The sequence below is a fragment of the Patagioenas fasciata genome, chromosome 1 (genome assembly GCF_037038585.1).
Source record: "Patagioenas fasciata isolate bPatFas1 chromosome 1, bPatFas1.hap1, whole genome shotgun sequence".
Taxonomy (NCBI): domain Eukaryota; kingdom Metazoa; phylum Chordata; class Aves; order Columbiformes; family Columbidae; genus Patagioenas; species Patagioenas fasciata.
In genome coordinates, this window is record NC_092520.1 from 17479680 (window position 1) to 17506697 (window position 27018).

At 36.7% G+C, this 27018-nt stretch overlaps 1 long non-coding RNA gene across 1 annotated transcript in view; it reads right to left on the reverse strand.

The window, feature by feature from the left end:
* Window positions 1–26802, reverse strand: part of LOC139826967 (uncharacterized) — a 37516-nt gene extending 10714 nt beyond the window's left edge. Inside the window, exons 1-2 of the long non-coding RNA XR_011737133.1 lie at window positions 26714–26802; window positions 25530–25630 (exon numbers count right to left, since the gene is read on the reverse strand). This is a non-coding gene — a long non-coding RNA (uncharacterized lncRNA). The remainder of the gene's footprint in view (window positions 1–25529; window positions 25631–26713) is intronic.
* Between the last annotated feature and the right edge of the window lie 216 nt (window positions 26803–27018).

Genomic DNA, 27018 nt, shown 5'->3' on the forward strand with positions numbered 1-27018 from the left:
ATGCCTTTCTTAATAGGTTTGCATAACTTATCCAGACTATAATGCCAGATCCACCTCTTATGGCAGAGTGACCACAATGTTTGTGTATCATTATTACTATTCACCTTTCTCCTGCTTTTAGTTTCTTCTCTAGTATTGCCCATTAGGTCTGTAAATAGAGTTGGATAGAAAAGAAGGACATTATCATGGTTAATTTTAAAGGAGACTGGAAGAAAAAATACTTTTCAATGATATTTACACTGTAACAATTCAACTTGTCATTGAAAACCACTTAGGCTTTTTCTTTGTGGACAAAACTCCAGTAATCTTTGAATATAAATCCAGGTATATTTTAAGTTGCATTTGTATAGACATGGGGGGAAAAAAAAATCCTTTCTGTCTGGAGAGAAACATTTGGTGGAAATTATTTACCCATTTCTCTTTTATGACATGCTTGCTGATTTATGCGATAGCCCCAGCTCTTCCCCTAAAATCCTCTTGACGGTTTTCTTTCAAAACAGTCTGAACATTCCAAACTTCTTCCTACATAGCTAAAGCAATAATGGACAGTACAAAACTTTCAAATAAATAAACAAGTAGAGCAGAACATGTGTTGATTTTAAATGCTCTATCCACTTAAATTTTTAATTCCCTTTCCTGTCCCTTCTCTCTTAATTATCTGTTCAGATGTTAAGTGGTGTTGAGATTACACTTTTCTCAGGTACTTACCCATGAAGTGATGAGTTCACTTGTACTGCTATATCAATTCCTATTATTAATTGTAGGATTAAGGCAGTGGGTTTTTTTACACCGTGTTTTGGATGATGTGAGCTGCCCAAGTCTCAGAAACCAAAGTAATTGATCAAGAAAGCAATCCACAACCTGAAGACAATTTATTCGTGACATTATGACATATCATTATGAATTCTGTATTTAATTTGCTCAATGAAACTCAAGTTATTCCTGTTAAAAACTGCCATACCCATTGGTGCTGCAAGCCATTTCACCCATGGAGAGAACTAACTCCTTTAAGGGTCTTCTTTGCAAAGAGTTTTTTACTTCCCAAGATTTGGTTATGCTCCCAGAACCCAATTCAACCCCTTCTTATAAATTTTTACATCCCATAGTAAAATCAGTAAACTAGGCATGGTACTTCAGTGCTTGCTTAGAGCCTGTGCTCCAGAGATGCTACTTACCTCAGAAAGGGGAGCTTGTTCATTTGCAAGCAATTTTTTTAATTTTCCCCTCTTACTGTGGGGACTCCAAACCAAAACTGCCTTCACAGATTGCTATGTTGCAAATTCCATTTAGATATAAGAAAGTATTTTTTTACTTTGAGGGTGATTGAATACTTAGGCCAGGCTGCCCCAAGAGCTTGTGTTATCTCTGTTTTAGGTGATATTCGAAACACAAGTGGACATGGCCCTGAGAAACCTGCTCTAGATGACCCTGCTTTGAGCAGGAACAAGGCCAGGTGTTATCCAGAGGTGCCTTCTTAACTCAGTCGTGCTAAAATTGCGTGATATGTGAGCCTACACTGCATAACCTCTTATCAACTTATTTCTCAGTTTACCATAGGATGTAAAGTTAATTGTTCGTACTGTTGATTGCTTGTTTTCCTAATACAAGATTACTAAAAAAACTGGATTTGTTTGTCAGTATAAATTAATTTTTGAATGATAAGTCAAGAGATTATAATGCCATTGGGCACTATTATGCTGAAGAATTGACTTTAAAATTATTGGTAATAGCATTTTTTCAGCACGACTGCAGAATCATCCATTTAACTTTCTGTCTCTCTCTCGTCTATGTAACATCACTTCTATCCTTACGACAATTAATAGAAACTTTGACATAAGCTACCCAAACAGGTCAACTTCTACCTATTTCTTTTTTATAAACTCAAGATACTTCTTCCTTTTTTTTTTTTTTTTTTTTAAGTGTCAAGGATATATCATTAACTCTTTTTTCGCCGATCTAAAGGAAGATAACAGTCTTACTGTTCTTTGATTCAGTCTCAGAATCAAATACATGAATTTTTTATCTGTCAGTCATCTAAAATAATAGCCTTCAATATTCAATATTTCAAAAAATACTGTGGCACGAAACTGCCTTTACCTAAACAATACTTCTTCGGAATAATTTATTTTCCTCTTCCTAATTATCTTCAATGGCTACCCCATATTTAGTTAATTATTAGTTAATTCTACTTTTGGATACTTTAAGGACTAGACTACTGAAGCACCTTTGTACATGGAAAAAAAAAAAAAAAACAAAAACACAACAAACAAACAAAACCAAAACCAACCAAACAAAAAACACCGCTAGAGTTTATCACCATACAAGAATATTATCCGAGTATCCCAAGATTTTATCCCAATTATTTTAGTTGGAAAAGACCTTTAAGATCATCGAGTCCAATCACTGGTTTCGTATAATTTTCCTTCCCCACAAATTTGTGGGAGAACTGTTACTAGTAATGCATAAATAAAAGGAACTATCAAGGAACAGAAAAAGAAACTGAGAAGTTTCTTACAAGGTGAACTCCTTTTCCTGTTCTTGCTTCTGCCTTAGCCACGTACACTTTGTTTTAGAAAGTGAATTTGGATGTCTCGGCCTACAGAATTGAACATTAACAGTCAAACTTGAAAGCTGTATCTAAAACTGTAGCCATGTGCTTATGTAAGAAAATAACAATGAAAGAAAACATTGTTCAATGAGTTGTTTTCATTTATCATTAATATGCTTCTACAGGGATGGATTTGGGTTTTCCTTGGTGTGAGTAGAAGTTGAAAAGTGAAAAGGACTTAGGAGTTTCCATGTACGTACACCTCCCTGAGGACGATATCTCCTACTGGCTCCAAAGAACGCAGGTGAGCAAGTGACCTCAGCACTTTACACTGGCATCTTGGCTGCTCTACCCATCTTCTTGAGCAATATAAATGCTACACAGTCGTTATTATGTGTGCATATATCACTTGAAGTTGATTATGTATCATTAAACTTGACTACTATAATCCTAGCATATTATTATGTGTAAATTTATGTTTATAAACAGCATGTGTGTCTGTGTAACAGAGAGGGGAGAAATTGCTACAGTTTTTTATACTATTGGATTTTTTACTGAAGGAGAAAATTCTTAAGCCATTTGAGGATCTGGTCCTTTTTATAGAGTACTTTCTAAGTGAAGCATCAAAATCTCACATGTGTTATTCGCCAACAAGCATCTACTTGGATAGGAGATCACTTCTTTCCCATTTTCAGTGCATTAAAATATTTATCCAAAGGAAAAACTCAGGGTAAGGTAGTAACAGAGTTAAAACTTTAACATATGCTCAGCATATCATTTCTCACATACATATATTAAGTGCATTTAAAGTGGTCTTGTTGGCTGATGAAAGTTTCTAGAGTATACAGTACCAAATATTAATTCCTTACATTAAGCCATGCTGTTTGCTGATATTCTTGTAACAGATATTTGGAAAATAAAGTGTCAAAACAAGTATTCTACTAAAAGGAAAAATGAAGAATTTTAATATTAAATATTTTTTTTACAACCAAACTGTAATAATGAATATCTTTCTAAAGACTAACTCTCTTTCTCATAGAGTGATATAAAGCCTACTGAAATGAAATGCAATTCTTCCAAAAGCTCATCAGGTTTTGCACTGAAATCTTACTATGCCTTTCTATGGTATTTTGATAACAGGAAGGACCTGAGCAGTCCGGAAGAAAAACAAAAGAAAGAATGGAAATAAAGATTTATCTTAGGAAACAGATGAGATATCTTTGACAGAAAAAGTCCTAATATGCACTCAAATACTTTGTCTGTGAGTGAAAAAGTAGATTTGTAATTAAACAGACAGAATAATTTTTATGTCAGAATTTTTTATATCAAAAAAACTACAAGAAATACATGAAATACATAATTCTGCAAACTGTACCTGCCAATTACAGATAACAACAACATATTCTACTGCAGCAATATTCCATAGTAAATGAAAATCAAAGTTGAATAATTCCGTGTAACTTCTTAGCTAACTGCCTGATCAACTGTAGCAAAAGATTGATTTATTTATTTATTTGTTTATTTGTTTTTTGTTTTTTGTTTTTTTTTTTTTTAAACAGAGGAACTAGTGCTTTGAAAGGAAGTCAGACAAATTAGAACTGACTCTGGAGGATACACAGAATAATGTTTAAAGAACAGCTTCAGTATAGTGTCCACCTGGACTAAGCAGCAGTCATTGTAAATTAGCTTGAATGTCAATGTAAATTACAAAGTGGTATAAACTTCGTCTTAGTTTTTGTATTTAATATTTTAAACAGCAGTTCATTTGAAGTTTAATGACAGCATATCTATGCATATTTCATCACAGAAGAAATGCCAAACATAGACCTTTTAAAAGTCTTCATTTTGACCCTGTGCAAATTCATTTAAGTACTCAGTGGAAACGCTGGCAGTGTGATATGAACACCAAGAATGAGGTTGGTAATGGGTCCCTACACCATGACATGCTATGTTGTCAAAGAATTTAAAAGCAACCCTAAAGAGAATAAATACTTGCATGTAGCACTTTCGAAAGTATTCCATCTCTGCAACTAACTTTATATTATTTGACTAGAGGTTGCAGAGTCTCCTTTTCTGGAGACATTCAAAACCTGCCTGGACACATTCCTGTGTGATTTACTCTAGGTGAACCTGCTTTAGCAGGTGGGTTGGACTAGATGATCTCCAGAGGTCCTTTCCAACTCCAGCGAGTTTGTGATTCTGTGACTAGTCATCCACAGAGTCTACCATTGAAGCAGATATCACCCACTGACCTAAAGGACGCATTTACCAATTCAGAGGTAATAGTAATATCCATGTAAAATCTCCAGTATGTGAAGCTATGGCAGAATGTATTTGTTTGTGGGGTTTTTTTCAGTTCCTTCCACCAAAGCAATGAAGTCTGACATCAAAGTATTTTTTTTTTCAAATGATTCCTGTTAAATACACAATATTAGCTTAAAAAGGTAGTACAGAGATTTAGCCATAGCACTGTCCTTTGTGGGTGAGTAGATGTTTTCTCTATATCAACAAAATCTATCCCAGAAAAATACATTTCTGTGCTGGAAAATAAATTCTCCCTCTCTTACACCTTGTTATCTACCCTCTCTCATTAAACCACTCCTTCTCTCTGTAGCTCACGAGTTCCTTCATTTACCTGTCATTGTGCCAGAGCTGATTCAGAAAAACACCTAAAATGCTGAACTTCATCCCTAGCCCAGCTTCTACACCCATCAATCAGTTCAGTAAATCAGTCAGGCCTACCCTCACCTTCCAGCACCACCTCCATTCAGCTCCCTACAAAACAGTTTTGCCTCAGCTCCCCTCACTTTCCCCTGCTGTCTCTTCAGACAATCTAGAGAAGTTCTTTTTATGTAATAAATCCTGAGAATAAACAAACAAATCACTTCATGGTATTGAATAATTCTCAAGCTTTCTGCCTAGGCAAGCATTCATTCTCCCAAAGATTTTTTCCTCTAATTCTAGTGTCTAACTACCTTTGGATCCACTGCTTGACAAAGTGCAGGCAGAGCTTTCCCAGTTGGAGTACAAATTGTTTTTATAGGTGATACCTAGTGAATAGTGTGGATTTTACTCTTTGGAAGATATAAATGAATCCCTGCATGTAGTCTTAAGATCTAAGACATGTCCTGTTTTTTATCAGTCAATTGTAGATGCTGGAAGCAGGGAATAAGGAAGTTATTGGTGTGCATTTCACGCTGTCTTAATACAATATCAAACTATGTGATCAGAACAATTTCTGTTATTACTACTTTTTTAATCCCAGCTCAACTGAAAATATTTAGAACAGAATTTCACTTTGCAGTTATTTAATAATGCATAAGATTGCTTTTCCAGGGATCTTGATGCACTGTTCTTGAAATACACGATGATATTGATCCTGCTCCCAGCGGGAAAACGCCCAGTGGAAAAGACTGAAAACCAGGTGTTGTGGATTCCCCTCACATTCACTTCTCACATTCATTTTCTCACTCCTTATACAAATGCATTCATCCATGAGAGTGGTAGCAAAGCCCTTCTCAAAAAAAAGGAATGTAGCAAATTTTTTTCTAAATATACTTGGCTGGTAAGTAGAGTGTATAAATAAAGAAGCCTTCATGCAGCTGGAAATACAGTAAAAGGTAGGAAGAAGCTGATGCTGAGATAACTTTAGAGATCATTGTAACACAATAGGCTGCATATTCACAGTACTGCAAAAAAGTACTTTGGCTGGTGTGTGTTTCAATTGTGTGGCTTTGCGTGATCAGACAGAGCTGGATCTTCCAAGGCAGAGATATGCATATAGAATAAGCAGTGGACATTTTCTTGTTTTATGTAGCCCAATACCTTTAAACAGAGGCTTCCTTCCCCTCATGACCAAGACCCTTTGTCATTTTTCACACAGTTCAGATGTGGAGAAGGAAAGTAGAAAAAGGTATCAGGAATCATGAGGATTAAGTGTTGTTTGGGAAACGGAGATAAATACAGCCTCTTAGAAGTGATGCAGGAGCAGGTGTTGATCGTCGCACAGGCATTTGGTATCAAAAGTGGTTGATGAGCACTTTATATAAAATATTTGCTTTAAGCCTGAGAATGCTGCTTTCAGTAAGCAAACTCAAGAATGCTCTTGTTTGTTTCTTATATATATATATTTTTTACATAAAAAAAAATAAATTATGTAATGTGCAAATGTTTACAGGTCCTAAAAACTACCTTCATAGATTTTCTGTCAGACATACTCCACTGAAGAAACTGATACAGCAATTATATAAATAATGGAAATACTAGGTTCCAAATTTACACAGTGTGATCTGTATATTAATCCTGTTGTAACTGAAGAAAATTCAATCCCTGACTCCAGTTTCAAAACAACTCTATGCTGAAATTATCAAATATAAGCTCTGTAAACAGAGAAGAGTAAAAAAACTTAAAAACACTGAAATTTCATATTAAATAAAATGGCAGAAGTGGACAAAACACCTGTAAAAATAAATTGAACAAGGAAAAGAGAAGCTATTCACAACTTTAAATAAAAGCTCGGTTGTTTTAGCTACTAAAGGAATGCAAATGCTGAATTCTGAAGAAATTAATAACATTTCTTTGATTCTAATTTGCTGGTTTCCTAAGTCATTATTCAAGTTACTAAGGCTGATCCTTCGTTTTGTCTTCCTATGAAAGTCCTATTGCTTTTTTTCTTACACCAGACAAGCATTACTCAAATAAATTCCTACCTCATTGATATCTTCTAGATGAATGTGCCGTCGATCTCATATATCATCTGTCACCAACTCAGTCCTTACAAGAGAAAGATTATTTTACACACATGAAGAGCCATTTAATATTTTTGAGTGTATAACATCATGTGATTAGATTTAGCAAATGTAAATTCTGCAAATATTATCTGAAGGAAAAGATACCTTTAATGTCTGTATCCAAACTGTATTAAGCTAAGTAGGATCTTACATATATTTCCGAATAAAATTTATTGCTGAAAGTAAGATTTTTATCATCACTACATTTGAACTAAAAAGGTTTCATTTTTTTAAATTTAATGAATTCCACTTGAAGGTCTAAGTGAAATTTAGGCATTACAGGGACTCCATTATTTCCTTTTAAAAAAGGAAAATTGCCTCTGAAAAATGGCAAAGGTATTAAAGGTGCATTTGCACGATTTGGTGCTGATTTCTAGGTTGTCCTGAACCAAACCAAACCACACGAACCACCCAAATACTTCTCCGTCATTATCTTGTACTGATGTCATCTGCAATGCAAGAATCATTTTTAAAGAAGAGATGAGATTTGTCTCTCCTATTTTTGCATACCCACAATGTAGATTTGGAGTGAGTCACTCCGAGACAAATAAAGAAGGAAAAGGAGATAAAGGTAAAAAAAGTAGACACATTTTAAGGACAGGTTCACCTGACCTATTTTGGACCTCTGCATGTTTCTCCTTCCAGGTTGCTCACTGTTAGTAAGCATGCCAGAGAGTGGCAAAGGGGGTAGGGGCTGAGAAATACAAAACTGTGGCAGTGCTGCTGGTGGATCTCTGTCACTCAAAGCTGGGGAAGTTTCAAACACTTCAAAAGTTGGAGAAAGCTTCAAAGTGCAGAAAAAGGTTCATCTCTGAAGTGAATGGAAGTAGCATCTTCATCATGAATCTTGAAGTGAGAAACTGGTGTCAAAATCTCTGAAGACGCAGGAAGGATCTGTGTTGTTAGCTAGTTGGTCAGCAGAAGTGCAATAAGCTGTAACATCTCGCTGCTCCCAACAGACTCCTGGAGCAGGAGTCCATCTCTCCTTGCCCTTATTCCTGGTCTACCACCTTCTGGTTCCTGGAATACTACAGGTAATCCATGATCAGTTTAAAAACAACAAGTATAAGTAATCCAACTTTGCAGGTTCCTAGAATTAGTTTTTGAACGTCTATATTCCTGACACAGGGTTATAACCCTGAGGACTACAGTAATTCAGTCTTTATTTCATAGGCAAATATACACTGCATTGGATACCTCCCTCAGATGCATAAACTGAGAAGGTTGTTTGGGTCATAGCCCATCACTGGAGTAAGATCTGGTGTCATTCACATGAGAGGACATTTTACGCTTAAATTTTAAAACTAAATATATCCAACTTACCTATGTTAGAATATCAAAGCTGTGAACTCAACTTCTTCCCTGCTCTCTAGGATTAGAATGACTTGATTTTCCAAAAATTATAGAAAGAAGCTCGTATGACTTGTTTAGAACAGTTTTAAAGATATGATTGTTTTGATATGTTTGCTACAAGCTTGGCCTTTGAAGTTGCTGGTCATGTACTTTGTAACATTAGTTAGTGTCACACAGCTTGTGACACTACCATTATGTCTGGTGGTAAGTATTAAAAGGTCTTCATAAATGTTCTTTATGAAATGAAAGACAGAGAAAGCAAAACTTCTGATTTTCTGGTTTTCAAAATCCTCCCTCCAGCAAAACAGGCCAATATCAATTATATTTGTTTCACTTTTTAAGAAGCATTGCAAAGCAAAAATTTGAATTTTTTTGTAAATTCTGTAAATTACATAGTTTCAAAATGCAATACAACTGTTCTTTCAATGCTTGTTTAGAGCTACCTCATAGATAGCATAGAAATAAAGCAATGCAACAGAGAAAAATTTTCAAGTCGTTTGAATCCAACAGGGCTCTGAAACTCCAGCCAGCTATTGCTGCTATGTCTGCTTTCAGGTGTAGGAGCCTTCCTTTCGGTAACTATAATTGAAATATCAACTGTAACTATTCTGTTACTTATCTCAGTAAGGTCAAACATCAGCTATATGCTTAAATTTGCTTGCAAAAATAAAACATCTATTCTCGGAAAGTCTATCCATATAATTATACATTTTTACACCGCCACAATATCTTATATTGACCATGATTGTTAATTTAGCAGAGTTTTCATTCTCTGAATTGCTTTTTTGGCCATCTCACAGGTCTGTGAGAGTTTTTCTGCATTGACACAATTCTCAAACTGGTAAATCTCAGTAATATTCTTCTGAGTAAATATGTCCATCAGATTAGAGCCTGTCATTAACAGTCACTATCTTTGGCAGCCTGCAAACTAGTTTCATAGGGGCAATCACCATTTCTAATTTGTGTTTGGTAAGGTTTCCAGACTGTAAATTAACTTGTCAGATTCTAATCCTTCCATAGTCTTTGTGACCCTTTCTCTTATAGCCACGCAGAAATTGTTTCATGTATGTGTAATATGTTCCTATGTCTGCTATCTCATACTACAGTTAGTTGCAGCAAGACTCTTTCCAAGCACCAAATATCCCTTATTCTTCTACATGTTTCTTTCAACACTTAAATCACGATATGTGAGAATACTGCAGAAAAATGCTTTCACTTTTGTCATCTTATTTTTGGTAAACCGCTTTCATAAGGCCAAGATCAAATTTTCAGCCATGGTGGCCTCCTGCAAGTTTCTTTGACTTCAAGCTCACCTGCACACAAATGAAATGCAGTCATGCACCTTTCTTACCTTCTTCCTCCACTCCAATCTGGAATCTACTAATACCTTAAAAAATGGGCATTCTACCTCTCTGAGTGCCAGACTTATGCCAATTTGGGGCCTGCCCTGGTTCTGTTTAAAACAAGACCAATTTTCTTTTAGTGAATCTTCCTTTCAGCATAGTTCTGAGTAACTGCATTTTTCTGAAGCTGGCTGCATGTTTTTCAGACAGTGCTGCTTCTGGAGCTAATAATGGTAGGAATGGTATGCAGAAAAGACACAGGTTTGTACTTATTGCTGTGGCAGCCAAGGTTGCTGATACATTTTATACGTCCCATAAGTGAGAGGGGTGTACTTGCAGAGAGGGCCAGACAGAACAGGTAACCAAAACTGACCAACTAGGTCATGCCATCCGTGCCATACACCCTATAAAAGTGGGAAGTTGTGAAGGTCTCATGCTCTTCATCCATGGCTGGCATCTCAAGTGGACCTTGCCTGTCCTGCCTGTGATCCTAGGCCTGGCTCCAGGCTGCGCATCCCTGAATCCAATTCCAGTCTGTTGATGATTACAGCCCAAGATTTCGGGGTGCTCACTCTGCAGCCTCTGGCATGACAGCAACTCCGCTGCTTGGAAATTCAGTGTTGGTTTTGTATATTTTGTATTATTTTCTCTCATTATTAGTATTATTAGCAAAGCATTTTTAACTTTCCAACTTTTACGTCTCTCTCCCTTTTCCTCCTATTCCTAAGTGGGATGGTGGGGGGGTTAACAGAGAATGTCTGCCAGAGTTTATTGTCACCCTGCAATAAACGATGACAAGGCCCCAAAAATTATGCTGAATTTCAAAATTTTGGCCCAAATATAACAGGTATAAAGAGCTAAAAGCAACAGAATAACGAATGCACCTTGTAAGTGTTGCCAGAGTTTAAAATCTGCAGGAGTTATTTCTCTGCAGCCTCACGATTGGACTGTAGAAAAAGCAAGTCAGAGGCTCAGTCATAGATCATGCAGAGCTCTTTGCCAGCATCAGAGGAGCAAAGATGGATTGAGGTTAAAAAATCCCATAGAAAAGGTTTAACTTAGCTTTTTCACAGTGCAGAATTGTGTTTTACCATGTGGTGCTTCGTCTGGTGCAAGGTGCAGTAAGACAAGACAGATTGAACCAGTCTAATAGCTTGCTGCCTCCAAAAGGCCACTCCTCTAAGCCAGTTCTGGTGGTCACCCTGACCCTCAATAAGCAAATTCCATCCCCTAATCCAGTAGAAAAGTGAAACAAAGAGACTTCTACTGGATTGGTGAGTTGCATTTTCTCACTGAGGAACACATGAGCAAAACTGCCCTGATACTCCCAGGGAATGAGTATATAGATGGAGCAGGGATGGATGGGGTGGGTGGGAAAGAGACATCTTCCTTCTCTTATCTGAGGACTGTCACGTCAGTTCACCAATCCCACCAGGGTGCTCTTTCAAAGGATGCTGAGAAACCATGAGTGTGTGTGAAGGATACAGTTTCACAGTCAGTCATATCTCTGGACTCACATATCAATGACAAATCTTGGCAGAAATGTAGCATTGCAAGTTCCTGTTCAGATAAATTAATTAGCATAGCATAGCATAGCATAGCATAGCATAGCATAGCATAGCATAAGAATAGAATAGAATAGAATAGAATAGAATAGAATAGAATAGAATAGAATAGAATAGAATAGAATAGAATAGAATAGAATAGAATAGAATTACCCACCATGGATGGAATACAACAATAGCATAAATCAGATGAGATATAGTAATTATCTTGACCCCTAAACTAACTTTTTCAAAATCATTAAAGATATGACCCCAGTTAAAATAGCACAATGTACAGAATAGTGAAAATAAACAGAAAAATAAACAAAATAAAACAAAGCAAAACAATTATGGCAAGTTTCATTTCAGCATCAATGGTATTTTTCACCTCCTTGGCAAGTTTTCTTCCTTTTTACACAAAAGGTACAGGCTCAGAACCACCAAAAACAGAGAAATGTTGCCCAGTAAGTTGTTGTGAGGACTGTAACATGCTTTTCCATACTCTGAATAGTACCTGATGGGTACAGCTGTCTCTGGGATACATGCAGCCCAGCTGCAACACTGAAGAGAGAACATGTGGTAACCAGCACTATCCCAGGAAAATGTTTCTGGACCACAGAGTCATACAGGAGAACTGTTCACAGACCAAGTACAGTATACTCAAGACAGTGGTGACTAAGTCATTCAGTGACTGCTTCTCATGATTCCCTGAATTCAGCTGGTGCTGTCTTAATCCACAGAATAAAACCAGAATAAAAGATTCAGACACAGAAATTTAGTATGTTCTGATGAACTTTGGGCCAGAGGCTCTGTAAGGTTAAGTTCAAGAGCACCATTTCTAGAGAACAGTGAACCAATTCAGGGTAAAAATGAATGAAAGACACATTGCAGGTGTAATGGTTTTGCTTTCTGGCTTATTTCATCCACCTTTCACTGCTTGCAGTGTTTAAATCACCAGTGGTACTGAAAGAGCTGTAGCCTGCTTCTGTGTTTTTGCTTGCATACTGGGGGTTAAACTGATCATCAGATTTGAAGGTCAAGAAAGAAAAGTTCCTCTGGGTCACACAGGGAGGGGTACTGCGGGCAAGGAGGGGCAGGTATTCTTTTTCTAAACTATCGTTTTAGCATAAGGCATGGCTCCATCTTTAAAATCATCTGGGAATCTTTTCCTACTAAATTTCTTGTTATAGACAGAAGAGTGTTGGTACTCTTTGAGTCTCTTGCTTTCTTACAGTGTCACACAATGATTTCTAATAGTTCACATGGCTTTTTGTCTGCAATGGGAAGTGCGCTGTAGCTGGCGGTGGTTGGGTGTCTGATGTCTGTGTCTGTAATGGTACCACCAAAACAGGGGCACCCTTCACCTTTGTGTGCTCCTGTGTGCAGCTCCCATTACTCTCTCCAGATGACTTCCAATAGTGGCCAGATATTCTGCTGGCTTGCCACCATTTCAGTAGTCTTAACTGGTAAGAGTAGAAGCAACTACTGAGATGTCACAGCGTGGTTTTGAAGTCTCAGAGATTGCTGACAAGAGGTACCTGATTCTTGGCAACTGAACGCTCGGTCCTTTCATCTCCCACATCTCTTATTAATTACTCTAAAAAGTCATTTTCACGGGAAACAGTTAGGCATGTACAGTTACCTAAAGGAGATGCAGTCTCTTTCGGAAATAGTATGACTGATTAAATGTATATTCTGATTCACCTCATTCAAAAGTGAACAATTAAATTAGGTCACATGAGCAGTCCTTTATGTGGCTGTTTCTCTCCAGTATTACAAGGGAGCAAAGTTTGCCTATTTTAGATGCATTCCAAACATCTAACGTATAGAAATCTAGAATTAGCTGAAATGAATCCCACCTTGGGCAGTAGTGTTTGATGAAAGCACTGTGGTAAAAATTGAACATATGTAAGTTCTTTTGGTTTCCTCCAGTCACCGAACCAAATAAATAGTCAGGTTTGCTGTTCAAAGGAAGACACAGCTTCCCCTATCTCTACAAAAGCAGGTGTTCTAATAAATCAGTACCAAAAAGTCTTTCAGCAAGCATTGTCCCATAACTTCTTTGGGCAGCTTTGTGACAAAACCCAGGAACAGGTCTTAAAACAAATACCTCAGCAGGAGCTCTGGCTCATAAACCAGAAGGGAAAACAAAACCTCTTGAATCAACATGTTGTTTCATGTGATTTTTTTTTTTTTTTTTTTTTGGGGGGGGAGCGGTCCAAGTGCTTTACAACTTTCAGATACATTAACAGTATATTAATTTTCCCATGTGGAATCCTACATTCAGGTTAATTTAAAACTGATGAATTTTGTCAAGGTAATGGGCCCCTAACGTATTGTACAAATGCATGTTAGCTACTCTTTGTAATAATTAATTAAGAATAGAAAATCAAGGAGAATATCTGTGATTAAATTAGTTAAGAACTTAGCCAGATTCAAAATTACTGTATATTTTTTTCTATATTTTAATAGTTAGGACATTGCAGAGAATAAAGAAAAGCTTTTATAAAAAGAGACAAATATCTGCTCTATAAATACATTGCTTCAGTAAAATCTCTTGAGTTATTTTCGTGTTGCATTCGGTTACTGCCATGACAATTTCCCCTGCTTTGCTCACATCTTTGTATTTGAAATCAAAATAATGCTAAGAAAAAACGTGGATAAGAGAATACTGGATCAGAAATAATTTGGCATCTTGCTCTGAGGAATCTGAGGAGGTCAGGAGAGATGGGGAGAGTTTCTCACCTCCATGCACATTAGTTGCCACAGAGACGAGTAGATCAACTAGACTGATTTCCCATATAACACAGGTCATTACCTCCCTGTTCAGAGATTCAAATTAAACCAATGTCAGAGAACAATCATGATCTATCTCTCTGCCACCCAGACCTGAAAGATTTCTTTGTTCATGAGGTAAAGGAAGCAGAGAGCGACTTACAATTCCAAAAATAAACCACCTTACTTCAGTTTCAAAATCATTTGACAAGTGGTACCTACTACTCTGGGCTTGGTCCCTACACTACACGCCATAAGAGCAGATCAGATTTGTTGCTCAGCAGCAGTGAAATATTTAGTCAACTGAGTACTGGAAGGGTGCTACTTAGAAACTTGCCAATTGTCATCTTGTTGAAGGTCACAGCTTTCTTACTGCTAATATAAGCTGTTGGCAGACTTGTATGAGAAAGAATTGGTTCAAGTTCAAGTTATAATTTGAGGCTTATTTTAATTTTAAACTCATGAGTTTTCTTAGGAAGAAAGGAATACAAGACCAACAGTGTTGAACCCACACCTTGCTAGACATATTAAAAGCAAGCAAACAAAACCATATAGCTAAACCCCAAATGTTTTTTTTCAGCTGCAATTCTTAATCAAGCTTGCAAAACAAGACTTGGGTCATACTGACAGATTTCCATTCGGGGCCCTCAATATAGTCACTGGGACAAAACGATGATGATAGCATGAACCATGACCACGCTGGAACGTAGTTAAAATCCTGAGTGAATCTGTACTGAAGGGGCCAGCCACTTCCCGTCCCTTCCTCTCACTGCCATCCATTTTCAAATCCAATGAACAGAAGAGGTAAAACTAAGGCTTGATTGGGGAACTTTATGAGATGTTCACATCTGGTTGCCAAAAATCTATATAAGAAGTGTCTCTATTCATATCCATGCAAGAAGTGTTTCAGCAAATGTTGAACAGGCCTAAATTTCACCTGGAAATTATAAAACACCACAGTCTGTCTTCAAACTTTGTTCCTAAGAACCATAATTGTAGCTTTTCCATCCATTACTGATAGTAATTCTGGCAGCCTGAGAGTAATCATAAACAACGTTGTAACAAAATACCCAAAAAATGACACTATCTCAAAAAATGGTAAATTTCAGCTGCATTTTACAAGGAAAAAAAAAAAAAAAAAAGGACTTAAGGATTATACTCAAAGTAGTAAAAGATAATGATACTGAAAACTAGTGGCAAATTAAACTGTTCTTAAAAACGTATTGTAAAATGAGGTACGATCATTTTGAAAGGACAAAGTAATATGTTTGACTGTAGTAAAACAGTTAGGAAAGAAGACGTGGATAAACAACAGGAAACCAGAAGGTAATTCAAGGGCAGAGGAAGAAGAACACAAACACTGATCTGCATTTCTGCTGTGTCTCAGAGCAACAGCACTCCAAAAAAGCAGGTCAGCTCACCAGGTGGTAGTCTGTGCAACTGTTTGATGCTGAACCCTCCTGAGGATGCTCTTTCTATGTAACACACGTGTCCAAGAAACATTACGTTGTATAAGCAGCTTCAGCACCAGTGATAATTTTTATCTTAAAGGGGATTACAAACTCAGCCAACCTTTATGGAATATTTTCTCAAAATTCCAACACCTACAGTGTAGCAGAACACCAAGTACTGACCTATCTCTGAACACGTATTCCCGTGAACTTCACTGTTTTTTCACTAGAAACGTGAAAACTTCTGTCAGCATTCGCCCCACCTCACTCCTTTCCAAACAGCATAGACAAGATGAACTTCTGAGCCTCTGAAGGCTCTGCACACATTTTTCCTCCATCGGTTACTTTTCTGCTCTATCTACTAAGCTTTCCCCTTTGTCACTAAGGTCCCTATAACACACACTCTTCCTATTCCAATGTCATACTCGGGATATTCTTTTGAGAGTGCTCAATACCTTCACACAATTATTTCAGCCATCTCTCCCCAAAACTGACCATGTGCTCTCCCACACTATCCTCTGTGTAGGTTGTATCATTTCTAGACTGGAATAACAGACTCTACCATCTTCCCACTCAAATCCATTTTCTTACAAAAAAATTTTCCTACAGAGAAGAAGAGAGTAAAAACAAACAAACAAAAAAACCAAAACCAAGTCAGAGACAGAGAGGCTTTTTTCTTTCCTTCATAGAACAAAGAACAAATTATGGAACTACAGGGGTGTATTTCTAGACTAACTTTTTGTCAGTTGTAATCTCTTTTTATGTGCTTTGGCTACGCGAACAAAATTGGTTTGAGCATGGGAACAGAATGCGAACAGCTCCACCCACCACTTTATCTAAATATTATAAGTATGATGCATAGACGTATTTTTCCTAAAACACAATTTAGCACATTTCAGTGAGGTAGGTATATTTACGCATCAAAATCCTGGACTATATTGTCTAAATGCATAGAGTTAGCCTATCTTTTGCATCTGTGTTTAAATAATCCCAAATGAGTTACAGTTTTACTGCAAATTAAATATTTATATATGCAGGCATTTACGTATTCACAGAAAATAACAAATGAACAGAGAACTGAAACAGAATTTCTATGACATCCTGATAGTAAGCAACCATATCATGCTATAAGATAACATAATATAATCAATTTCCTAAAACCGTTTTCCTTAAACCCAGAGTATTTTATCCTCATTTCCTTTCCAGCCTAAATTTATTCCTGGACAGTTTGTTCCTACTTGTTCCTGAGCCAACACCATTCTTTAGCTTAAACAGTTCCTTCCTGTCTCTGGCTTTACCATCCTGATGTATTTAAAGACAACAATCTTATCCCTTCTCTGCTTTTGTTCTGCTAAAATTCTAAGCTCTTTCAGCGCCCTTTCATGAAATAGACTCTCCCTTCCCCTGAGAATCATAAGACCCAGTCTCTTGCACTTTTTCAAATTCATCTCTCCTATGAATGAGGAATTGAAACTATATTCCAAATGAGGTCTCATCCAAGCCTGCTGCAGTGGCATTAACATTCTCCCTCTCTCCACTGGAAATGTCTCCCCTGACACATCCCTGTCTTTCACTTGCTTTTTTCACTGTCACATTACAATGGTAGCACACAAATTATCCTGTGATTGATGAATGCATTCAGATACACTTCCTTCCCATTGGCACCCCACTGATAAGTTCTAAGTTTATTACAAGGGCCTTGTTTGGTTTCATTTATTTGTAACTAATAACTAAAAGTCCTTTGTACTGTATTATTTTATATGATATTCTGTTTACATTATATTAATCCTAATGCCAACTAACTCTGAGTAACATCCTTTTACTACTCCACAGTAACAGTACTTGCCATTTTCAAATAATCTACACATTTCATTAGAACATTTCTAACTTCTGAGTGAAGTTTATTAATCACAACATTAAATGACCTGCACCTTGACAATGATTCTTTAACGCTTTCACTCCAAAACACTCATCTTAAGCCTTCTCTGTTCAGCATATCCATATCCTTTATTCCTGTTAGCTGCACTCACTTTACACTTTTTATATATATATCATATTTTCCTAGTAAATCTCCATGCAGAATTATTGTGTGCTTTATTAGAAGGTGAGTTATGTAATTGATCCAGATCGATTAGATCTCTTTTAAGATCTCTGTTCCAAAATCCAATTATCTTATGAAAGAATGTAGTGGGCTACATGATGTTAGGTGTGTAGGCCACAGCAGCAGGGCAAGATTCCTTCCTATTGTTGCCATTGTGGCAGGTTTTGATATTGTGAGGTGGGATCGTTGCCAGCCCGACAAGGGTGTGTAACCAGGGACAAGAAGAAACCTACGAGAAAGTATTAGCCAGTGAGCAATCACCAACACACACGTGCAGAACACGTGGACAGCACATGCAACCAAACATATTGCTGTATGGTGTACATTTTAGTCAATCATATTACTGTGTGGCGTGTTGACAAAACAGCTTGTGGTATAAAAATAGCCTGGTCACACAATAAAGCGAGTTCTGTTAGCATCATATTGGTGTGTCAGGCTTCATCTCTTGCATGGCAACTGCAAAAGAAATATGTCATTTCAGGTCAGTCTACTTTTTGTAAACCTGTTCTTTATTATCTCATTTAATGTTTTTCTTATTTTTTCTTCAAAGCTTCCAGTCATCCAAATCAGTCCAAGTCATTTATTTCACAACCCTAATAGGTATTCAGTGACTGCCAGTACAATATTTTTCTCCTGCTCCTTCCAACTCTACTTCTACCTTTATCTTTCTAGTTGTACTGATCTCCCAAATCCTTACCACCAGGTCCACGACTAAAAGTGTCATTTTTTTCAAAATTATCCATGCCCAAGACAACTTTATTTATCTTGTTGATATTTATTTATCTTGTTGAACTCTGTGACAACCAGAGTTACAAAGATTTCCATTTCTACTGCCTTACGTCATTTCCCACAATGGGTAGGCAGCATCACTACTGGAATTAAAAATTGGAACTAGTCATTCACATAATATTGAGAATTATTAGATTTACTGTATCACTGTGCTGTCTTTATCACATCACAGCCCTATTCTACCTTCATTCTTTTCCTCTCTGTTTTTTTTTAGTTCTGCACAACATTATTATAGCTTTTAGCATGTATATTCTACTATAAAAAGACGAGGTACAACTGCAACAGCACATGCTGAAATAAACAAGGCTTTCTTAGATTTGCATCCAAAAGAAACTTGTCTATCTACATGAATTTTCCACTCCTTACTGCTGACTCAGAGTGCCAGGGATAAACTGAGCATTCAGAGTTTACATCAGAGGTATTGCCTATAAATTAAACTCATGCCCTCTCTAAGATGTGAAGAATGCTAGTATCATATACTTCTGTTCTCACTGAAAAGCGTAGCCCATACAGTGTTTTCAAGATGATTTTCAGACCAGGTTATGCCCCACTCCCTACTTACAGTAGCAGGGGGATCAGCTCAGAAATTCACAGCAGGACCGTGAATCCCTGAAGCACTGGAGTACTAAAACTGTTTGTTTGTTTCCATCCTCTAATAATACTCAGATAGTTGATATCAATTCACTTGGTCTTGCTCACTTTCTTATACTTCTTAACTCTTTCCTCTCCTTCATAGACCTGGAGCAGAAGGGAGTAGGGAGGAGAAGCCTGAGGGATGCACAGCCTAGATATGATTTTTTCATTTCAAAGGAAACTCATTATCCAGGGATCGCCCACAGTGTGAGAGATGGCTGATGCTAGGCTTGCTTCTTGGTTTCTTATGGAAGGTGTGAATACGTCCTGAACACACCTAAGCACAACAAATTAATAGAAAAGTCTCTTGTATTGTTCAAATGGAGAATACTGTTTAAATATTGCAGTCCTCTGACACAAGCTGCATTTACAGTAGTCTGTATAACTGCTGAGAGGGCCACTGCTAAAAAATTTACACCTTCCACCATTCACACTTTAGAAAACCCACACTTCAGAAATGAATGAAAAAAATAATAAAGGCTCAAGTTTTCCTATGTGGCCTTGAGGGTCACATATATAAATAGCTGCTACTTTTTTTTTTTTTTTTTTTATGTTGAGATGTTGAATTGTTCAGACATGCCATAAAGCTATCTGGCACTGTGTGACCCAATAGAAAAGCAAACCTTACAAATTTATTATTATACAACAGTAAGTGAAGAGATAAATACTCTGCAGAGAGGGAAGTGTAAGCAGCAGAAAATTAATAATAGCCATTTCTCTATGAAAGAAGAGTGACCTGCTCCTAGCTAAAAATGATTTATTTCTGTCTAACATTTCACAGTTCCCCTTATCTCCTTCTGGCATGGGGCAACACTTTTCCATGTTCCAAGATTACCTTTACCCCTTTAAATTTGGCATGTGGAATATCACGAAAGGAGAGGAAAAGTGAAAAATAAGAAAATACTTCACTGCATTTAGTGTGCTTGTTGTAGAAACATTTGTGTTTTGGATGTCACTTAAAATTTTATGAGTTCTAGATAGGTCAGGATAGGTCAGGTCAAGGTCTAAACTAGACCAGGCCTTTATGCGTTATGAACACCTCTTTTTTTTTTTTTTTCTCAGCAGAAATGCTTAATTCTTTATCATCAATCATAGATATCATGTACTGAATGTACACCAGGATAACTGAAAGCAAGATGTTTTCAGAAAGTTTGCTGTGCCTGCTATCATTTTCACTTAAAAAAAAAAGAATTTTTTTAAAGAAGTGTTGGAGACTGTCAATCCATCCTTTTTGTCTTCTTCTTTCTCATGTTGACTTTTTCCTTTCAGTCTCCCATCTCTCCATCCTGGATCGCTTACAGTATCACTCTCATCCAAGTGCTGTGCAATGCTAGTGGCAATACCGCAAGGGGAAGTCACCATAGGACACAGCATTGGCAGAGGTACATCTTTTGGGTTTCTGCTTTTGCCTTCACAGAACAACATCGGTCTGATACAGTCTGAATCAAGGGAACCAGGAGTGCACTTTGACCCATCTTGTTTCCTTCCTTCCTTTTATTAGTGTCTCACAGCTTAACGGAGCTCTGATGGTAAAATTTTCTGGTAAATGAGCCCATTTAGACAATCCCTAGGACCAATAAGCTTCAACAGTTTCAGTGACAGTCCTGCAAACATGTTGATAAACACAAATTAGTGAGAAATGAGTTTTTGTTCAGTGACAGGTTTTTTGATATTATCTTGGGCAACTTACTTAGATTTTGTACGTCTTATTCCTCTTTCTGCCAAAATGAGTATAGTTCTTCAGCTCACCGCTGTAGCATTGTAAAACTAATATCTTCTCTTTGAAGATCTGAGGTGTTTGTGTACTACTAGGATATTTACATATGAAGGATCTTGAGATATGACACTAGAAAAATTGATTTATCAGCTAAAATGTTAAAAAGGAAATTTTTTTAAGTGTATCAGTAGAATTGCACATGAAAATGGGGCTCTGTCCACATTCAGAAAGAACATTAAGCTATAGTTCGAGTTCATGGCAGTCTATCCTCAACCATTCTTCCTGGAAGGTGTGGGAAAAGGATTTATACATCTAGACATTTCACAAAAAAGACAATTCTGAAAAATTTTAGAGAAACTTTTGTTGTCATTGTTTACAACTTGGATACAGGTGAAATCTCATCTTTACAGACAACAAGCAAAGCTTTGGTCATTATTTTAAAAAAGCAGGAACAAAACCTTCTGGGGTGAAATTATGATGTTAGTATGCATTATTTCCACAAAGACACACATTTCCATAATTCTGTACTTTCAAGGTCAAAGCTGACAATTGAAAGATATATGTACAATAAAGTTATCTATTTCAAGTATTAGTCAGAAATATTTCACTTCTAAGAAACCTGAAGTACGCTTCAGAGTATCATGTGAAAGGTCAAAGATATCTCATGCTTTGTCACACTTATTATGGATAAAAGAAAGTTAAAAACAATCATAATGCCCAGTTGCACTTTCTCTCTAGTGCTAATGGGCCCGTTGATCCCGAAAATAATTGCCCTGGGCCTCACAGAAATCAAAAATATTGTCATCTGGGTCAGCAGCAGTATTCTTATTTTTCATTCTGAATGTCACAGTGTTCATAAATCAGCATCTGTGAGCTCTTGCCTCACATGAAAATGGGATGTAATGCAGTTATTTGGAAACAGATAAGAAATTGTGGAAAACCAGCCTCTTTATATGGGATAGTCTTAGTTTCATGTTAGCAAGCAGAGACATCTGGCATTTTAAAAGGATTAATTAGTACATCTGACATGCACTAGTGATGATTTACTAATATGCAGAGTTGACATACACTCCACATATTTTGAAAGCCACAATAGAAGCTAAGATCCATAGGAGATCAGAGTGCATATTTGTTCATTGAGTGACAGGTGTATTCCCAATAAAAAAGTACTTACAAAGGTAGCCCTTGGAAAGCAAGGTTGCTTCAGACAAATGTTTTTGCTGTATTATACAAAGCGAGAAGAACAGGGGAATAGCTGGGAATGGATACTCACTGAGTGACTTCATTTTGTATTAACACTGCTTTTCCCTCTGTATTCAGCCAGCCACAGCAGGTGGGGAAGTTGATATCCTTTATTTAGTTCATAACTGAAAACCTAGAATATTTTTTTCTTTTTCTGGGAAATTTTGCTGCAAAGAAGACTGCATTGGCTAAGGATAAAACACCATGAGGGAGGGTGGAATACCATTGTGTAAGATCTATAAATACATGCTGGGTTTACATATATATCATAAATATAACTAGGCTAAGAAAGTGTTGTGCTGCTGTTATCTTCATAGAACAAGTGTTACTGAAAATTTCTCTGATGTGTCCTCTATCAAATGCCATAGCACCTATTTTCCCGAAGTATGAAACTGGTATTAACAATGGTCACAATCACTTCACTTTTCTGGGGAAAGTCCTTAGGTATATCCACAGTGGCTTCAATTGAAAATGAATTTAATCCTTCCAGGATGCTTGTTTCTGTTGGTTTTGGTTTGGGTTTTTGTTTGTTTTGTTGCTTTGTTGTGTTTGTTTGTGGGAACTTTTATTTGTTTGCTTTTCTATAGAGGAAAAGGAAAAGTGTCTGCTGTTAATTCTGCTCCAGAATATGTCCTTATTATTTTTCAATTATTCCTCCATTTGCAGTCTCCTGAGACTTGATTCCATGTTGAAAGAGATTTGATTTCTCTCTATTCTGCTGGTGACATTCTGCTCTATGTTTCTGTTTATTCAGCCTGGAGAACCAAGATCAGTACCTTCACCAATGCAATCTTGTACAGAGCAGGCAACTACTTTTGTGATGAACTAAGTAAACTAGAAATTTTTGGGAAGAAATTGTTTGCCTAGTACTGTTTTGATCACTTTTTAGCTGCTTAGTTTCTTTGAGCTAAAGGTTTCCATTACTGATCTTATTTGACAATTCCTTCTAGAAAGAAGTTTAGCAACATGATATTATAACATGATATTTAATCTGGAGTCTGAGAAGAAGCATATATCTTTTAATGACCTTTCTATTATAAAATACACTGTGTCAGTACAATGAGGTTTCATTTGGCTGGGCTTGGCTTACCCTTAAGATTTGAGCACTGCAATTTCTGCATGTGACTGCATATGAGATTCAACACGACAGTAATCAGCATGGAAGACTGCAGTATGAGGAGTTAGTGATCCACATGATGACTAATCCAGTCCGTATGTCATCATGGATACTACATGACGGTTACTTAATCAAGGAATAGCTAATTAAAGTGTAATTAATCATTGAATACACACTCCATGCAAAATCATTCAATCTACACATAGTCAATGTGTGCTTAATCAAAAGTATATATTATTGTCTTGCCCACTTGAAGTATTAGATGTACCTCTTCAGGAAATGTGGTTTCATTAATGAGATATGGATATTACACCATACTGTTCAAGGGATTCTCTCAAGCTAAATTACCACTTCATGTTTGATTTCTCCCAGTGATGCATGAAGCTGTACTGTGACCAAGTCTATGGTGAACTTCACCATGGATGGGATCTGCAAAGCATGCTGTGCTCTGAGAAGGGGTTCATCCAACGATGTATCATTTCACGGTTCCCAGCATCAAAAAGCAATGTGAGATTTTATAACTTGCTGTCACCTTTTCTAGGCTTTTAGTAAACAGTTGCCTGTCTTTCTTATTGGGACCCACCTGGTGCAAAACAGTAATTTTTTGTGTGAAAGTTAGCTGCATGAAAAAAATAGTGTTCTTTAATACCTTTAGGTATTAATGCCTGAGGCACATATAGTTAATAAACAAAAATTGTCTAGGTTATGGAATAGATATTTTCTCTTTGACCTTTCACATTGAGTAGTCCAAAATGTGACAGCTACCACTATGTGGACTAGATACATGGACAACTCCCTGAGGAACAGCCTTTTGAGCCCTTTTTATGATTACATAAACTTTTCTTTAATGGCTAGCATGCTCCACTAGACAGAATTTTTTTTTACTCCCAGTCTTAAAACAAACAAACAAACCAATCAAAACTATACTTTTTTCACATAGTTAGTTACGGTCATGACTATTCTGTATGCACAGAAGTTACCTTAAGGTAATCATAGCACTATCAGAGAAAGTACAAAAAACAAAACCAAAACCAACCATACAAAAAAGTATATGACCCAATCACTACACTTAAAATTTATTTCCATCACTAAGTGCAGGACACACTGTCTTTACAGATTTCTGCAATGAAGTGTTGGGTAAACAGCTTGAAAAGTAAACATTTCCTGAGAATACTGTCAAAATCTAAGAGTCCTTCATGATTATTACAAGGATATAAATGAAAGTAACAGAAAATCAAGGATATAAGTGAAAGTAACAGGAAAAGTTAGATGGGAGCAAGCAAAAACCTTTTAGCAGAGCACAAAGTAGTAGTTTCAGCGTATCACTACTTTTATTACTGGAAAATGTATTTTGGATCTTCACAATTCAGAGCGAACATTCACAGCATCTTCCTTTCACCTCAAAATGTTTTAGTGGAGAAGACAATGAACTGTTTGAGTGAATGAGGAAGTTAATTAATTATAATGGAAAGCTCCCCAAATACTCCCCAAATCTTGTCTGCTATAACAATACATATTTTAAACCACAAAATGTTCTGGATATTTGAACTCATGAAGATTTCAGCACCACGGTCAGCACCACGCTGGTCTGGCGGCAGGTTTTGCTGCTGGAGTTCAGCACTCCAAAAGTCAGCTGTAATTTGTGGAGCCAAATACTTGAGGGGAAAAACAGAAACAAAACCAAACAACAACAAATACCCAGCAATGGTTACTTTAAAAGTGTAGGCCTTTAAAAGTAAAATACTCCAATATTACTGCTTGCCTGACAAGTAGTATGGACTTCTAAGGATAGCAAGAGTTTTAAAATTATATGCTAAACTTTCACTGCATTTTCATAGTATCTAGAGTTTTTATCTTACTGACTCATGTTCCTAAATATTTATTTTTAAATAAAACAAACAAACAAAAACCCCACAAACAAATAAGTAAACAAAAACCACCAAACCAAACAAAAACAAACAAACAAACAAAACCAACACATACACACACAAACAAAACAAAGAAACGAAGAGACATATAGTAATTTAAATAGAAATATAGTAATATAGTAGTATAGAAGTATATATAAAAGTATATATATAGAAGTATAGAAATCTAGTAATTTAAAAACTTTTATGGAGACTTACGTTCACAGAGGACTGTCAAGGTCAATCAAGAGACAAAGACTTAATTGATAGCTCAGCACAACAGTAACACACCTCATAACAGGAAATTTTGCATCTGTTCTCTGTATCAAAAGAAAGCAAAAATGTATCTGCTTAATGTGCTGGATCTAAAACCCCTTCCCAGCAACAATACAAAAGCTCAAAGAAGCAGGAAATCTTAAGGTAATAAGAGAGATGTCATAAAAAAATTGATGCAGAATATTGTTGTCTTGCAAGAATATTTACTATCCTTTCAAAGTCACAGTACTTAAAAAATCCCTGAATCTCAAATTTTTATATTGTGCATATGATTTATGTTTCTTTGACACGTATTTTCTACCACATTCTGCTTCTCAATCCCTTGATTTGTTTGTCCTTCTATTCTATTTTGTACATTCGATATATGTATAAATGTGAACACGCTAATTTGGACATGAGAAAGCTATTCAAAATTTAGTGATGTCTCAGTTTCATCACCAAACGGTACAAATTTCCAACCTATTTGCTGACATGGAATAATAAATTATTAATGCTTTTAGGGAGGTAAACAGCTGGACATATACATTTACCTTCATCTTTCCATGTCTCTCATGTGGTTTTACACTACTGGTACTGCACAGTGGATTCACTCATACCTGAGGGGCATTCACCACTCTGCAAAAACAAACCCCAGTTTGCAGATGTACAATCCTTTTCTCACTGGGACTAACACAACTGTGCAGTGTCATTCAATCTGGACATCCATGAAAACTTCCATGTTTATATTCTGTGGCTAATGCTTCCTCCACCTATGGGATGCCACAATAAAGTTTTCTGGAGTCTAAAATAATTGTTAGTTTTCCCAGCCCTCCTTGAAAGTTGTTACTTTGCATGCCATAAAAATCTAAAAGCTTCAAATTTATCACTTATCCTATCACAAAAGTAAACACATTGCAAGGGGAAAATAGAGGATAAATATAAATCTCTCTAAAAGAAACTATTTGCAGGAAAAAAAACCACCTTTTGTCATCCTCATCCTACTGTGTGTTACTTCCTCCACTCTCTCAGCTTTAGAAAGGGTGCTGGAAAAGCCTCTCTGTGTAAAGCTATTGTTTCCTTTCTCAGGTGAGGTACTGTCTTTCCATCACATTGAGTTGCTCAAATTGAATGAAAGTCTGCAAACTCACTTGTCCAATCCATGTATTGAGCAGGAGACACTCCAGGCATGAGACTGTTTCTGCCAATGGAGACTTCAGTCTTTGTCAGCACCTTTCTGTCCAAGCTGGAGGCAAAAGGAAATTGGAAAGGCTGAAGACAACCTAGCAAGAAAAATGTTGCTTGCAAACCAAAATGGAACCTATAGTTTCATGAGAACATATGCGACCATTTGTTATGTTAAGCAAATAATATGATTATATTAATATATAGAAACAGATACTTCTACAATACACAGCTCAGAGGACAGGATAGACATATTTTCTGGTCCCCTGCA